General features: G+C 46.5%; 1 protein-coding gene and 1 long non-coding RNA gene across 6 annotated transcripts in view; one reads left to right on the top strand and one right to left on the bottom strand.

Annotated features, from left to right (window-relative positions):
• LOC149350918 (uncharacterized) overlaps positions 1 to 5,671 on the top strand; it is a 72,170-nt gene extending 66,499 nt beyond the window's left edge. The window contains exon 3 of the long non-coding RNA XR_016290471.1: positions 5,537 to 5,671. This is a non-coding gene — a long non-coding RNA (uncharacterized LOC149350918). The remainder of the gene's footprint in view (positions 1 to 5,536) is intronic.
• Positions 1 to 15,052, bottom strand: part of Oamb (Octopamine receptor in mushroom bodies) — a 510,270-nt gene that overhangs the window by 280,602 nt on the left and 214,616 nt on the right. For 4 of the 5 annotated variants that reach the window (XM_089580076.1, XM_089580075.1, XM_089580073.1 and 1 more), the window contains exon 3: positions 9,574 to 9,687. The exons of the other annotated variant lie outside the window; for it this stretch is intronic. The gene's annotated coding sequence lies outside the window, so the exon portion shown is untranslated. The remainder of the gene's footprint in view (positions 1 to 9,573; positions 9,688 to 15,052) is intronic. 5 annotated transcript variants of the gene reach the window in all.

The following is a 15,052-nucleotide window of genomic DNA, read 5'->3' as shown; positions in this document are numbered from 1 at the left end:
GTATGAGCATCCATGAACTTATGTATCCCATAATAATAGTAAGGGTGCAGCGCCTATACCTTGCTTTTTATTTGGCGATGTTTATTCATAGCCTTGTTTCTAATATTATATGCCAATAGCACAGACACACACACGCACACACGCACGGACGCAGGAACTCATGCACGTACGCAGGGCACACCTCAAAGAGCGCTTCTGTAAAATAATAAACCGCGAAAACTTACAAAGGGCTCCTTGTTTTCAGCAATGAAAATCATTAGTGCTTGTTCGGTACTTAGCGGTTTCAGATTTCGCAACAACGAGGAGATTTTATTTTTGCACACAAGCGTTCAGTTTCATCAAAACAAGGTTTTTCAGTTAGAATGCCTGCATACTTTCATATTTCATTATATATCAAGCAGGCTTCGAGAGTACGCGGCGGACGCCATCGTATGTAATTGAGTTTTGGCTAGAATTTCACACCGACAGTGACGCGCAAAGTTCAAGGAAAATGTGTTATTTCAGTCCTCTCTAGCTCTAACGGAAGCACAACTGCATTACATCGATCGGCTTTGTCGAAAATAAAAAAAAAGTTGCGACGTTTTGAGTTTCACCTTTCTTCAAGGGGACATGCGATCTTCATATTGTTGCGTTACATTCGTTATTGGTTGTTCGAAGAATGCATTTCCGGAATTTAATGGCAGTGTTCTGCGGTCAGCGTATAACTACTTACCAAGCTTCTATGTACGTTTCGAGCTTCTTCGTGCAAAGGACAAAACGGAATCAAACGACTTTTGTATTCTGCTGCGGCGTAAAAGGAGACGCACACCTTAGTGTTTCAGTTTACTCACACAGCCAACCGGACGCGGAATAGTCAAAAGCCGAGCCTTTGTTAGCCATATATGCAAAAGCCTATCAACTGCGTCTTACAGTGTCTCGTTGTCTACTTCACGTCGCACGCTGTGGAGAGGTTGAGATGCTGCCTATCTCGGCTACTCCTTTGCTTTGTGCTTTACGCAGAAAGAGAAATTTGGGCACACATGCGGAACGTTGTGTGTAACTGCTGCCGGAAAGCATCCGCAATGATTGCCCATTAAAATGCCCTTATTCTATCTAGGTTACCTTATTCTTCGTCTTCTACTTATCCCTATTCTCCACCTCCCTATTCATCGAAGCCACAGCCGGATAACACGGGTAACCCATTCTCCTCCTTATGCGGCTCGTGTATGCAGTGTATGCGGTGTAGCGTGTTATCATCCAGTGCAAGCTTTACAACGTGGATGGTGAAGTGTTGTCGCCAAGTGCGGACGCAAAAATGGGCGAAATATGGTGCTTGTGACAATTTAGTGAGACAGATAATAAAAAGGAAAAAAAAAAATGTGGGTGTCGGTCGCAGAAACTCCTGATCTGCACCCAGACTCCTGATCTGCAGCCCGCGGCAATAAAAGGGACAGGGCAAGCAGATGTGGAGTGCAAGCCGCAGAGTACGTTTCTGCAGTAACAAAGAAAAAGAAAGCAAAGGGAAGAAAAAAAAAATGGAAAGTTCAACGGTGACGCTCGCTGCGACATAATCGCAGAAATTGACTGGAAATGCTCTGTGCAATTACACAGAGGCAGTATATATGGAGCATGGAAGCATTTAACGCTCCAACTTTCGTCCTTTGAATAACAGTACTCTGCACACATAATTCACAGACGATCGGCAGGGTTTGGTGGAAATACCGCCAAAAACAGCTCAATTTGCAGGAGGCTCTGGCGTGCGTTGGCATAGAAATGCTCTTTTTATTGCGTTGTTCTTGAAAATTGAAGAAATTGCCGACCACTTTTCATACCCCAGTATAAAGGAGTCAAAACATTAGCTGGGCCAATTCCTCCACCCAGGGTGCCCGGAATCAATATGCGCACCCAAATTCTTCGTTCTTGCGGTTTTTACATCTGGGCTGTTAGTGGCTCGCTAGGCGCATGCGCGTCGTCGTAGTTGATGTAACACGTCACAAAACCATCTCGTGGTCACGTGACGCCTCATGACCAGTGACGTCACCAGCCGCTTAAATAGCAAAAACATAAACAGCTGCGTTCGTCAAGCTTTAATGAGGAAACATGATCGTAGTTGCAGCTTTTTTTTTTCTGCGACAGTAGCCGTGCGCATGCTGAGCGGCTGGCTTTAGGATAGCATCCCCTGTTATTGGTGTTTGGGAGATGTTTGGGAGACATTGTGACGTCATCATGCGCACACTGCTTTCGCGTGAGAATTTCGTTATAAATGCCCGCATGATATGTTAGGTTGCGACCAGGGCTCGACACGATACTTGAAAAAAAAAAAACTACCTTATATACCGATACGCGATCAAAAATTGTATTTACGATACCGATGCAAAATAGCAAACCAAAATTCATTTCTGATACAGATACTCGATACTGTATCGTGGGTGCTTCAATATATCGCTTAAATCGAAAATGTTAACAAAGCTGGTAACATGATAGCAGAAATCTTTTCCTTCCTTTTAATTGGTATTTTTATAAACTACTACTAATACTACGTGATTTAGGTTTAGGTTTATGGCGCTTAGTGTCCCAACGCGACTCCGGCTACGAGGGACGCCGTAGTGAAGGGCTCCGGAAATTTCGACCACCTGGAGTTCTTTAACGTGCACTGACATCGTACAGTACACGAGCCTCTAGAATTTCGCCTCCATAGAAATTCAACCACCGCAGCCGGGATCGAACCCGCGTCTTTTGGGTCAGCAGTCGAGCACCATAACCACTGAGCCACCGCTGCGGCTACTACGTGATTTCCTAGGCTAAGCAATTTCTTCGAGGTTTCTGGAATTTTTAAAGCATCTCTCATGGAACACTGTATTTGAAAGGGTTTAAAAGAATCCGACCACGTGGATTTCTTTGCGCTCCAATTCATTTAAGCTTCACTGTCGGCGCAGCTGCTTTCGTTTAAACTTCAGCATTGGAATGAAGTCATCGCGACGTCGAAACTATCACTTCCATGAGCATCCTAGCAAAATCTTTTTTTTTTTAAAGCTAATGCACTTCGTGTGAGCCTGTATCTGAGCGCTTAACTAGATGCGAATGAACTCGAGACTGTATCTGATACTCTTTGTTTGTTACTGCATCTGCCGGGTTGCCTCTGCTTTTGCCCTACGCTATAAGGTGGAACTTCCGTGCGCTTGGGAAAGCCGAACAGTTATTTCCCCAACACTGCGTTTAACAGACGTTTGAAGTTGAACATTCTTCGCTGAAGGCTAGAAGGAAAATAGTAAGGAACAAAAGGGGTAAACGTGTTTATTAGGTGGAACGTCTCTTGTTAATCTCTGTTATTTAGATCAACAGCAGTCACAGCATTTCCTCAAGCCGCCGGTCCGAAAGAGCCCCGCGATGCGGCCGTGCTTTAAGCGATCGCAAATAGAAAAAAAAGTCCCTCTAGAGGAGCACACAAGAGCGTTGCTGTGTCGTGTCTGATGAAGGTGCCTTTTATAAACGGATAAGAGTGAAGCATGGCCACGTCGATTCGAGTATCCTCGAAGTATAGTGGCATATTTCAGAAACTCAAGTGTTTTCGACAGAGGCACTCTGAATCCCCCGGTCAAGGGCACAAGCCTCGCTGGCCGCTCGAGCTCCGTGGCATCCGCCCCCCCCCCCCCCCCCCCTTTCCCCTACCCCCTTCGATGGAGCGGGAGACCCCGAGACGCTGCTCACCGGTTACCTCGGCCCACTCAACATCCGGTCGGAGAGAAACTGTGTGGTTTGAACTCTTCCCCCGAAAGGACGTAGATGAAGTGCTCTGCATGTAATGAAACAGTGTTTTTTTTTTAATTATTGCAATGAAATAAACCTGCACCTTCGTTTGTTTTCGTCAAGAGTACTGTGTCGACTCCATGCGTTTCACTTGCGCCTCTTGAGAATTATGGCTTGTTGTAGCGCTTCTCGGATCCGAACGAAAGGAATGCGTCAGCTGATGCATTTCATGATGTCGGCGCTTACGACCACGCTGACCCGCGTGCGGAGGAGTGCGTCACCTTTATCGTGCTCACAGTGCAAAAATTAAAAACAAATTTTCTCTAAGCTCCTGAGCATGAAGGCCAATGTCTTCCATATATCTTGGCAACCACCGCAACTTGGAATAGGGATGAACGGGTGTTGTTTCTATAACGACGGCGAGCCTATCTCCTCGTCCCTTCTGTCACCAAGTGTGCAGAAGCGCAACATATATGTCGTCTATCTGCCAAACAAAGAACGAGGTAGAAAGATGATCGCTCAAGCCAACGGCATTGTCATCGTCTCTTCCTAATTCTTCGCTTTTATCAGTGCGCTACCGCCCCAGGAAGCGCCTCCGGCCTAAAGTCTCAGAGCACCCTCAAAATCTGCTGCTGACTTTCTTTAGAATATCGAGTATCGTTTAAATACACGACACGCTAAAAATGTGTTTTCGATACCGATACTCCGATACTTTCCTTTTTGGCAAGCGACACCTAATAACGATGCACACAATGCATCGAAAGATAGTACCGAAAATAGATGTACTTACCTTCGATACTGCCCATGCCTGATTGCGGTCATGCGGTTCATTCACATCAAGAAATTTTCATTTACCCACAACGACAATGACGCAGCGAATCTGGAAAATATGTCTCGTACCGCCATCGCTGCAAAGAAGAACGGCACTTGTTCTGCGCACCGTATCGGACATTTATTGTATATTTTTTATGTCGCTTTTGCGTAACACCGAAAGGGCTTACAAAAAAAAAAAAAGCAGAGTCGATGCTTTCCAATAGATCTAACCTGTACTCAGACGTCACACTGCTGACAGTCCAGAATAACAACCGTCAATTACACTGAACAAGATGCGTAGTTATAAAATCAGTGCCGAACGGTCATGAAACATTCCAGCGTGGCACTAAGTGGTGCCAGTTATGACATTACATGCGAGTGAAAATTAGGAACGAAATAAAAAAAAAATATGTGAGAACAGAGGGGTTCAAAAAAATAAAGATTTTGAGAACGATGGATGGCGGATTATTGTTCTATGTGAACGAGATGTAAGCGAAAAAAAGTGTGCACTCTAAACACTAATGCGCCTGTATGGGAGTAAAAAGGGAGTAAACTGCCCTCTGGTTGACTTACTTTTATAAAAGGGAGTGCGCTAGAGGACAGCTTGCTTTCTTTTTACGCCTTTCTGTTCAGAATGTACTATACCCAGTAAGGAGGAAGTGGTCGTTTTCTTGCTCGTTCCCACCTTCAATAAAATGCGGATGCTGTGTGTTAAAAACTTTCACTCTCCTCTGGTAGACGATAGATGAGCAAAAAAATGAAGTACTGTGAAGAAATAATCGAGAATAACCGGTTTAATGTATCTGTACAAGCGACTTCTATCCAGGAGCCACTGGCTGACCTCAGGCACCCCACAGACGCCCGGCACCTGCATTTACTCAGTCTAGACCCAGGCTGGTGTCTTCTTTTTTCTTTCTTAATGCAATCTGCTAAGTAAATTTCCAACTTTGTTTCTAAACTTGTGCTTCAGAGGAGCGCTTGATTCTTTTCTATCCAGGTACTAAGGGAATTTCATGAAGCACTCGTGGTCGAGAGCGAAAAACGGAACCGTCGCCGCACTCTTGGGCAGCGCCCTATTCTGGTTGTTCCGCCCGGCAGCAGCAACGCCTTGCAACAGACGATTGCTCATAAGGTAACTTCTAACGCTGTCGTAAGAAAGTGGACTTAACTGGTGCCTCCACCCTCTTTGCATGAGCCGGTTCATTCGAAGGGAATGAGGCAGAAAAAAAAAAGGGAAAACTACACGCAGAGAGGTTAACTACGACCTTACCAGCTGTATAACTTTAGACTGAACTGGCGTGGTGAAAATGGAACACAACGGCGCGACAAAGTGACAGTGTGTGTCCACCTCCGAGTCAACCTCCAAGCGTGTCCACCTCCAAGCATAGGTCAGTTTTCCCACAAAAGCATGCGAATGCTTTGGTTGTTACGCCTGATGGTGCACGTGGATGGGAAAAAATATTACGATCTTTCGGTCTGCACCCGATCCGCCGTGTGGCCAACTCAAGGCGGAGAAAAAGTGAAGCTTAAAGCTGAGCAAGACGAGTACACTTCACAATAACTTTAATAAACTGGTCACAGCTGACTGCGAGCTGTAGGTACTAATGAAAAATTTAAGTGGACACTTAAGCTTCGCCTTAAGGGCATGACGTGATAGCGTTAATGAGCTAGTGCCCATACGGGATAGGACATTTTCAACTTTGCATTAATATATCCCTGGCAGCCCTCTTACAACCCCTGGCTGAGTGGTGCAGCGTTTAAGCGATTTGCCACCGCCCTGCGATGACATGGCACGGGCACTTTGCTCACAGGCAGGCAGGTTGTAATGGCGTCACAAGGTGACGTGAACTAGGTGGCCCACCTGCCACCCGGGCGGGTGGAACCCAGCTCTTCAAGGTCGCAGAGGGACCGCACAGACAGCGGCCAAGCGCTGAGTGGAAGCTCTGGTGTTAGCCCACTAACAAAGCTTGAGGGGAACCTAAGCTCCGCCTTGAGGCTTATGACGCGGCAGCGTTAATGGGAACCTTCAACAGCCTGGGGTCCTCTTTGCCTATCACTTCGCAGAGATTGTCGTTCTCTACTTTACATTCGTAGATGACGGGGAGTCCTCATACCATTCCTAGCGCAGTGTTGCAGCGGTTATAAGCGATGCGCATCTACCCCGGCAACCTCTCGCGACTAATCATTAATTTAACTGGTCGGCAGTTTGCTCACAGTCTGGTGGGCAGGTTGCCGCCTGCCACGGTGGGCAAGTTGTTTCACTTCACAACGTCACGTGACCTAGGTGGCACGTGACCCATCTGCTTCTTTGCTCTGAACGCCGACGCCGGATTTTGTGCAGAATGGCAGCCTGAAAGCTATCGTGTTGAAAGGATTAGAGTTCACATTTTCTCTATATTACAATGCAAGGAGGGAATTTAAAATGCTTTCCTCTGCTCCTTGCTTCTGTAAACGCCAAAATCTTTCGCAGCTATGACAATATAGACGAGCCCGTTCGGCAAATTTGAAAATTACCATTCAAAAGGAGCTCTCACGTTATAATGTGAGAGCTCCTTGAGAGGTACATGATTAAAATAAAGGAAAGAGTAAAGCGCGCCAAAGATGCCCTCTTAAGTTACGTGTTATCATGGCAGCGTTGGTGCTCCCTCTAGCATCAAGCTTTCCACCGGAGAGTGGCTATGCCAGTAACGTCTCATGCGACGGTTATAGTCTGAAAAATTACGTCACACATCGAATGAGGTACTCAGCATCACCGACTGTGATTTTCAACCCTGTGTAGAACATCTCTTTCGAGTAAAACAAAACACTGTATACACACAAAATGACTAGACACACTAAGTCATCGATTCTCGAACCACCGATGGGGTGATGACAGTATTTCACGTTCTCTGAAAGGATCAAAGCACCGTTCACTGAAAAATAATGATTTATCTCGCCACCGAGAACGGACGTTAAGCATTGATTTTGTTTCTTTTGAACTTTTACGTCCAGGTGTCGCAGACAGATGTTCGACGGTTACCTAGGTCTGCAGCAAATGCTGCAAGCTTAACAAACTGGGTAATTTAAAAATCGCTTCTTCTCGCTCATGCAGCCGAGAACGGCTCTTTTCGTCCCTCTCATTCTCGCTATCACTATATACGGGTGTCTCTATGTACGACGTCACTATATGCGATCGTCACTATATACTACCACCATCTCAAGCTTTCATCCGCACAATCCAAGAGCTTTTGAACAGGAGGTTGCTAATTGCTGATGCACTCAATTGTATACAATGCGCGCTTTGCAAAGCGTGTAGGAGCAGGTTTTCAATTCTTTTATTTTTGCTGTCAGACTCAGACACTGGCACATATTAACCCCTCTCTTTAAGCGTCATTGACTTTAGACCGCCACGAACACATGGCTTTCAATGGTAACTTCGATGCAAGTGTCCACACAGGGTTTCGAAAAGGACGCAGGCAATTAGGGATGAAAGCTTTGCCACGAGGTTGCACCATTAATAGACGTGGTTGCGCGGGTGCCTAAACGTACATGCACTTAATGATGCGCTTTTTCTGTGAATTGCCGCACGCCCAAAAATGATAAAATGTTATTCTACACCGTCGGTGCGAGAACAGTTATTCATGAAATCAGTGCAAAACACGGTGCTGCCTGTTATATATCAGCGCGGTGCGTTAAGACACGGAGCCATTTGTCAGAATTCGCCAGCTCTGCGTTCATTTATCACATTTTAGAAAGCAGGTATGCCATCCTTAAGTCTCCTAATTCATGCTGAAAATAAGAATGGATAACAAAGTGAAGACTTTTAGCTTGCCCATTACACGGGATAACTGAATCTTCTTTCGTTGTATCTTTTTTACGTAGTGTGCTTTTGGCCTACTTTGGCTCTAGTTGTTACTAAAATCACTCCGCCATACTGAAACACAGTATTCTTGGTTGAGTTATCGATGCGTTTCCTTCAAGGTTTCGTCTTCAGTGTCATGATTCTTGCACTCTGTATCTGTTGCCCCTACGCTCATTTTTCATGTGGTGGTTTCTCGCAGCTTTCCTAATTTTGATACCTATCTTCTCTATTATTTTTTACTTCTTGACATCTACCTACTGCAGGCAAATATTATTCCAAGTATCGACGAGTAAAGATATATTTTTATTGCTCAATCATTTGTGTACGAGCTTATTGCTCACGCATATAAAATTCAGTCCCTTAGAAATGCCTCACAAAAATGTTGCAACGCTCACAATTTTATTCCAACAAACAAATAAGCCTAGACTTCTTTCTTCAAAAGAATGTCCCTTCTTGAAAGCAGATGCCTAGAGCATGGTAAGACCTTGCGAGCAGAAACTGCGGCCTCAGGCATTGCATTGTAGCCGGTATGGCGGAGAAGTACGGAAACAAGAGGCATGTTGCAACAGATGACTCTTTGAAAGCCCCACAGCGACTCGACAACACATTTCCGGTGCGCGGCGGCGAACAAACGAAGTTAAAGGTCAAATATAAACGTGAATAAAAAACGGACGTGCTGAAAGAGGAACACCCACCGGAAGATCAGGTCACTGGAGAAATCAGCCCACTGGAGACTCGCTGTTTGTCTGGGCAAATTCAAAAGCGCGCCGCGTTCGGGCTCGATTTGGGCTTCGCCGGTGACCAAGCGCAGCCAGGAAAAGAAAAAGGCAGCGACAAAAAGAAGAGAAAAGAAAGCGTGGCGCTGGGGTGGGCCGAAGCCCCCTCCCCCCCTCGGAGGCAATTGGCGGCCAAAGTTTCTCGCCTCTGCGCCGCCGCGCCCAACTAGGCGGCAGCAGCAGCCGGCGTCGTCTCCCTGGACAGGGCCGCCCGTCCGAGTGGGCCAAATCTGAGGTCAGACGTTTTTGATCCGGATCGAAATGCGGCCTGTCCAGGGTTATTAATCGATTGGCGGGCCCGGGGCCCGAATAGCAGGCTGCCCGATCAATGTCCTTAGTTAGAAGAGCAGCGCGGCTTAAACAATCACAAGCGGGCCGCGCCGATACCGCGGGTCGCAGAGCACATAAATAGCCCACCAAGTTTGCAGAAGCCACGTAAGCTGGCCGCTTCGATCAGCCGACTTGAGGACCCCGTGTGGAGGCGGCGGCTGCAACGCTGGCGTCCTCCTCCCCCGGCCACGCTATCCGGGTCTGCGAGGGAGCAGATAGCACGCGTTACAACGGCCTCGCCCATTACGCGCGCAGCCGGCTCGATGCGGGCGCCGAAGGAAACGCACTGTGGTGCAACCACGACTACCTGCACCCGGGACACTGGCGGTGGCCCCGCGGCAGTGTGACGCCGGGTGGTGATCGCGGCCCGCACAGGCGCGGCCGTACACATTCGGCAGCGTCGGCCGCACTTGACGCCAAGCCGGACACAGCTCCCCTCTGCTGCGCAAAGACAGAGCACTGCCTCGGCGTTTGCATTGAAATTGTAAATGCGCCCCTAATGAAACGATGTCATGTCGCATCAAAGATTGTTTAAATATGCACTTAATTCGAGCAATGGAAGAGGCAGAAGGGGTTTTCCTGTCCAGTCCGCTGAGTCGCCATCTTGTCGTACTTGTGCACTTAGATTTTGAGTGTTCAATTAACTCTTTCTAAATGTAACAGCAGGTGCAATGATAAAAGCGACCACCTGTACGCTTTTTAATTACGGAAGCGTATAATGAGAGAAAAAAAAACAGCAGCTACGACACAGTCGCACCGAGCTTTTTGAAACACTGAAGGGAATCGAGACGAGTTCCGTCTTTCGCCTTCAACCAACTCGCCGGATTGTCTACTCCACTGGGAGGGATGGGAAGGCCGCACGAGTACATGAAGTAGAAGACGCACCAGCAAACAGGCGAATAAAGACACCGGATAGCGTGGGATGCTTCAATCCACGCTCTCCACTCCACCATTGACTTCTGGAGTACACTGACCGTGAGGCTGAGGGAGGTAGCATTGATTGTAGAGTTCATTCCGCACTGCGTAAGTCGAGTGAAGTACTGTTGCTTCTGACACGGCGCCTTGGTGAAGACGTGCTCTTGCACAGCAACAACGAGCCAGCTAGCCAGTCAGCCTAATTTCTAAATAACTCCGTTTTATCAAAAAAGAAAAAAAGAGGGAGGGGGAGCTGTACAACGCAAAATTTTTCACTAAGCTCACAGGTGCTGCCCGTTGCTACCACCTATCCGCACGAAAACTTGACATTGTCATCAGATTGAGCCTTGCAAGATTTCGGCTTGCTTTCATGGTACCATAAAATGTCTCTTGTGCTCAGTGCTGTCTGCGCAGCTTTTTACAGCACTCGCACGTTAGCTTCGGCATTAGAATGAGATCTTACTCTCGTGTTGAAATTCATTTCAACACAGCCCAAATGTAGAAACGTTTGTTGATAATTTGAGAGCCTTTTGTATGTGAAACCCTTGTCTTTTTGGTTTCTTTTTTCGCATCATCGTTTGCTCTTGCATGACGTTCGTGCATATCTTGTTTTTTTATTTGTATCTGTGCTCATGCCCGTGCTCATGCCTGCTTCGAGTCAAGCGACTCTGCAGTATTAAATAAATAAATAAATAAATAAATTAGCGCTGGAGGCTTCACTCATAACGCTTGACGCAAGCAAGCTCTGTGAGTAAATAAAGTAACCCTCACAACTGTCGTGCACTTCAGTTATGCAACATTCGCCAGCATCTCTCGGAATGCATGACAAAGATATGTAGTCATAGGTGCCATTTAAGCAGTTTATGATGATTTTTACTTTCAATTACAGCATTTTAGTCTTGTTTAATTAAAAGGCCACGTTATTATTTTTGCGCAATTGCCGTTGTGTTACTGCGCTTCCCTGATATGTATGTGTCCCGAGTTCCTTAGCCAATATGCTATCTTAAAATTGCATGAAATCAGTTTTCATGAGCGCATTGGTTAGTTTTCTTTTTTAGTGCGGTTTTTATCTATTGTGCTGTACGTATTGTTTGCGCTCGTTGTGCTTAATGTTGAAATTAGAAATTCTCTGTGTAATCGATTACGTAGTCGCTTACATGCAACCATACGCTATATTGCTGCCGTCGGCGTCATAGCTGACGTTTTCACGCAGTTTCTTAGAGAGGCCCGAGCAGCACACAGCCGGCCGTGTACGCGAATCGCCGCCATGCAAATTGGCTCTCATATCACTTGCACGCACGAAGGCGACACAAAAACCAGACCTTACAGAGAACACTAGCTTTAAACGGTGGCCTTTAAAAAGCTATGCCCTTTAAACACTGACCCAGCAGCATCGAAGGATAAGCCGCGCGTATAGTGTGGAGGCACCAGTAGGAGCTTTTAAGCGCGGTCACTGCGACAGTGGAGCCCGTTCCTCATGCGTACCGTTTCAGAATGCCTTTCATGGTCACCCCACCTTCCGCCGGCCCCTTTCCTGGAGATGTCCGACGGTAAGATCAGCATATTGAAGACAATAAAGACATTACTCTACTTAACTCTGTTAACCTCAGTATTTAGAAGCACAAGATTTCTTAGCAACTGGCGAAAATAGTGCTTGAACCATGGAATGCCAGATCACCAGGCACCGAATTCAACCGTTACTGCCCAATCTCTGAGAAGCTTGAGAAGAACACGATTGACAGCTGTACCGTATCGTGCTAACAGATGTTACGCAATTTCACCGCGAACACTACTGCCGCTAATACCATTTCTTGTTCTTTTTTTTTACCAAGAGAAAGGAAGCTTTAATGTTAGGATAGATGAAGAGATTGGCCGAGGCAGCATGTTTTCTGCAGGTGACTCCATACACAGGAAAGGGAAGAAATATTTGCAGAGGAAGTGAGCGAGTGAAGAGGTGGCGTGGTGATGTAAAATAGTGAGTTGTCGCGCGGTGTCGACGAAATAGGGCACCCGTCCATCGCACAAGCACATATACGCATCACAAACACACAGCCTTAACGCATGGCCGAGGGATGGTCCTCCAAGCAGGACTCGCACGTGGTGTGAGGCCGGAGTGTGCACATCAAAAAATGTTCGTGCAGAGGAAAACGAAATTTCACGGGTGGTTTAGCATGTGGCGAACCGCGAATTATCATGTGCTAGAATGGTTAACCCTGGTTCTACATAGTTTACCTTGACTTTATATGGTTTTGCTTGATTTGAACTGGCTTACCCGAACTGGCAAAGCATGATCAATGAATTAGGCAGAGCAGAACGGTGGGGCTAAAAATTAACATGCAGAAAACCAAAGTAATATTCAACAGTCTAGCAAGAGAACAGCAGTTCGCAATTGATGGCGTGGTGCTGGAAGTAGTAAGACAATGCGTCTATTTAGGGCAGGTAGTGACAGCTGATCCGGATCACGTGAGGGAAATAACTAGAAGACTAAGAATGGGGGGGAGCGCATATGGCAAGTTCTCTCAGATGAGGAATGACAGTTTACCAATATCCCTCTAGAGGAAAGTATACAATAGCTGTATCTTACCGGTACTCACCTAAGGGGCAGAAACGTGGAGGCTAACAAAGAGGGTTCAGCTTAAGTTAAGGACAACGCAGCGAGCTACGGAAAGAAAAATGATAAGTGTAACGTTAAGAGATCGGAAGCGGGCGGAGTGGGTGAGAGAACAAACGCGGGTTAATGACATCCTAGTGGAAATCAAGAGGAAGAAGTGGGCTTGGGCAGGGCATGTAATGCGAAGGCAAGATAACCGCTTGTCCTTAAGGGTAACGGAGTGGATTCCAAGAGAAGGAAAACGTAGCAGGGGACGGCAGAAAGTTAGGTGGGCGGATGAGTTTAAGAAGTGTGTGGGGATACGGTGGCCGCAACTGGCGAAGGACAGGGTTAGTTAGAGAGACATGGGAGGGGCCTTTGCCCTGCAGTGGGCGTATTCAGGCTGATGATGACCGTGGTTGATATATCATATGATGTAAACTTAGGCTTGCGGTGCAGTAGAATTGGGCATTCGCTACATTCATAGATCCCTAGGAGTCCGCATACCGCTCCTTGAGCTCTAAGAAGCCTAGTATTGAACTATAATCGGCTTCAAGCACGACATTTTTAGAACAAGCTCATCACTGCGTGGAACCTAGTTTCCGCGTTTGTTCCCAATCTTTCTAAAATACTGAAGCTTGCATTCAGCTGTGAAGTATGACGTAGCAGTTTCTCCTACTTGTGTAATGTGAGAGTGAAAACGCGAGGAGCTAATAAGGCGGTTTTTCGTTCTTCGTGTTCGCCCTTCTATATACTGCACAAGCATGTTGCACCAACTAGACCAACTGTCGGCACTGCCAGGTTTCTTCAGGTCCTCTAGTTTCATTAGGAAGGGCTTACAGAGCTTATGTGTATGCTCTCTTCCGAGACATGAATTGAACAAATGCGGCAGAAAGGTTAAGGTGGTGCACTAGCGCTGAACCCACTGAGCGTGCTTTTGTTGACCCCTCCCCCCCTCCTACGATGAAAAGAAAGATAAACAAAAATGTAAGACCGGCTGCACACGTCTACCAACTCTGAGGCAGTCTAGTCGATTTGATCGGGGCTTTCTTTCCCTACACTTTTTGAATTACCACCGCTATAAGGCTAAATCGGTTATTCGTTCAAACTGTTGCAGAAAATGAAAATTCACCATATACTGCGTTATACAGGTTAAATCACCAATAGCCTCAATTAGGCAAATCTGGCTTATTTTTAATCAACTCGCACTTTGCCGACGTTGTACAAACCGCGTTGATCAATAGCGGTCACGCACCATCTCGTCTTGCGCGACCAAAATCTGCGTTTCCACTCCCGAATTGCTATTAGTACTTTAGTCTGCGCAAGGAACTAGTATGAAAACACGGAGCAGGGCTATCTTTGTGCAATGAACTGAATTAGAACTGCCCCGGTGCTATGAACAATTTATTCCAAAGAGCTAACCAATTCAAGAACTATAGTAGTTTTCTTCCAGCTGAAACAAGATCGATGCCCTTGGCACACCCACTGTCTGCTCACCGTGTATGTTCTCTCAGTACAAGCCCTATTCGTATAGCGCGTGCAACACGCCGAACCATATCATCTCCTTGCGAAAACAAGCATATGCCCAACTGCAACGAGGCTACGGGTTCTATAGCTAGCTTCATTCGGTTTACGTAGGAGTGAACACACAGCGCCTCCAAGGGACACCCTCGAAGGCTGAGTATTTCCGTCCTGCTTTCCTTGCGTTTATTGGCGTGAATAAAATGCTCAGAAACTTTCTTATACCTATCCTCTCGCTTAGCGATACAAATGGGGAACTATGAAAAAAGTGGCAAGCGCCTGCTAGTGTCCCAAAATTTGAACAATTAATGATCACGTCATCACGTCATGTGTGACGCGGCTGTTAATATTTGTGGTGGTTGTCTGATGTCTACGTCCGTACAAACGTGCAACAATGAGCGCCGTAAGCGCTGTGAGGCGAACATCTGGGCTTTTTTTTTTTACGAACGCCTGAGAGCCTATTGATTTTTGTTATTTCCTCGATCGACCGAGTAATTTCCGACCATTTATGTCTCACCACTGACGCTCCTGAAACAACAG

This window comes from Amblyomma mixtum, chromosome 3 (genome assembly GCF_055824585.1).
Source record: "Amblyomma mixtum isolate Tamu chromosome 3, ASM5582458v1, whole genome shotgun sequence".
Classification (NCBI taxonomy): domain Eukaryota; kingdom Metazoa; phylum Arthropoda; class Arachnida; order Ixodida; family Ixodidae; genus Amblyomma; species Amblyomma mixtum.
This window is presented reverse-complemented; position numbering and strand designations above follow the sequence as displayed.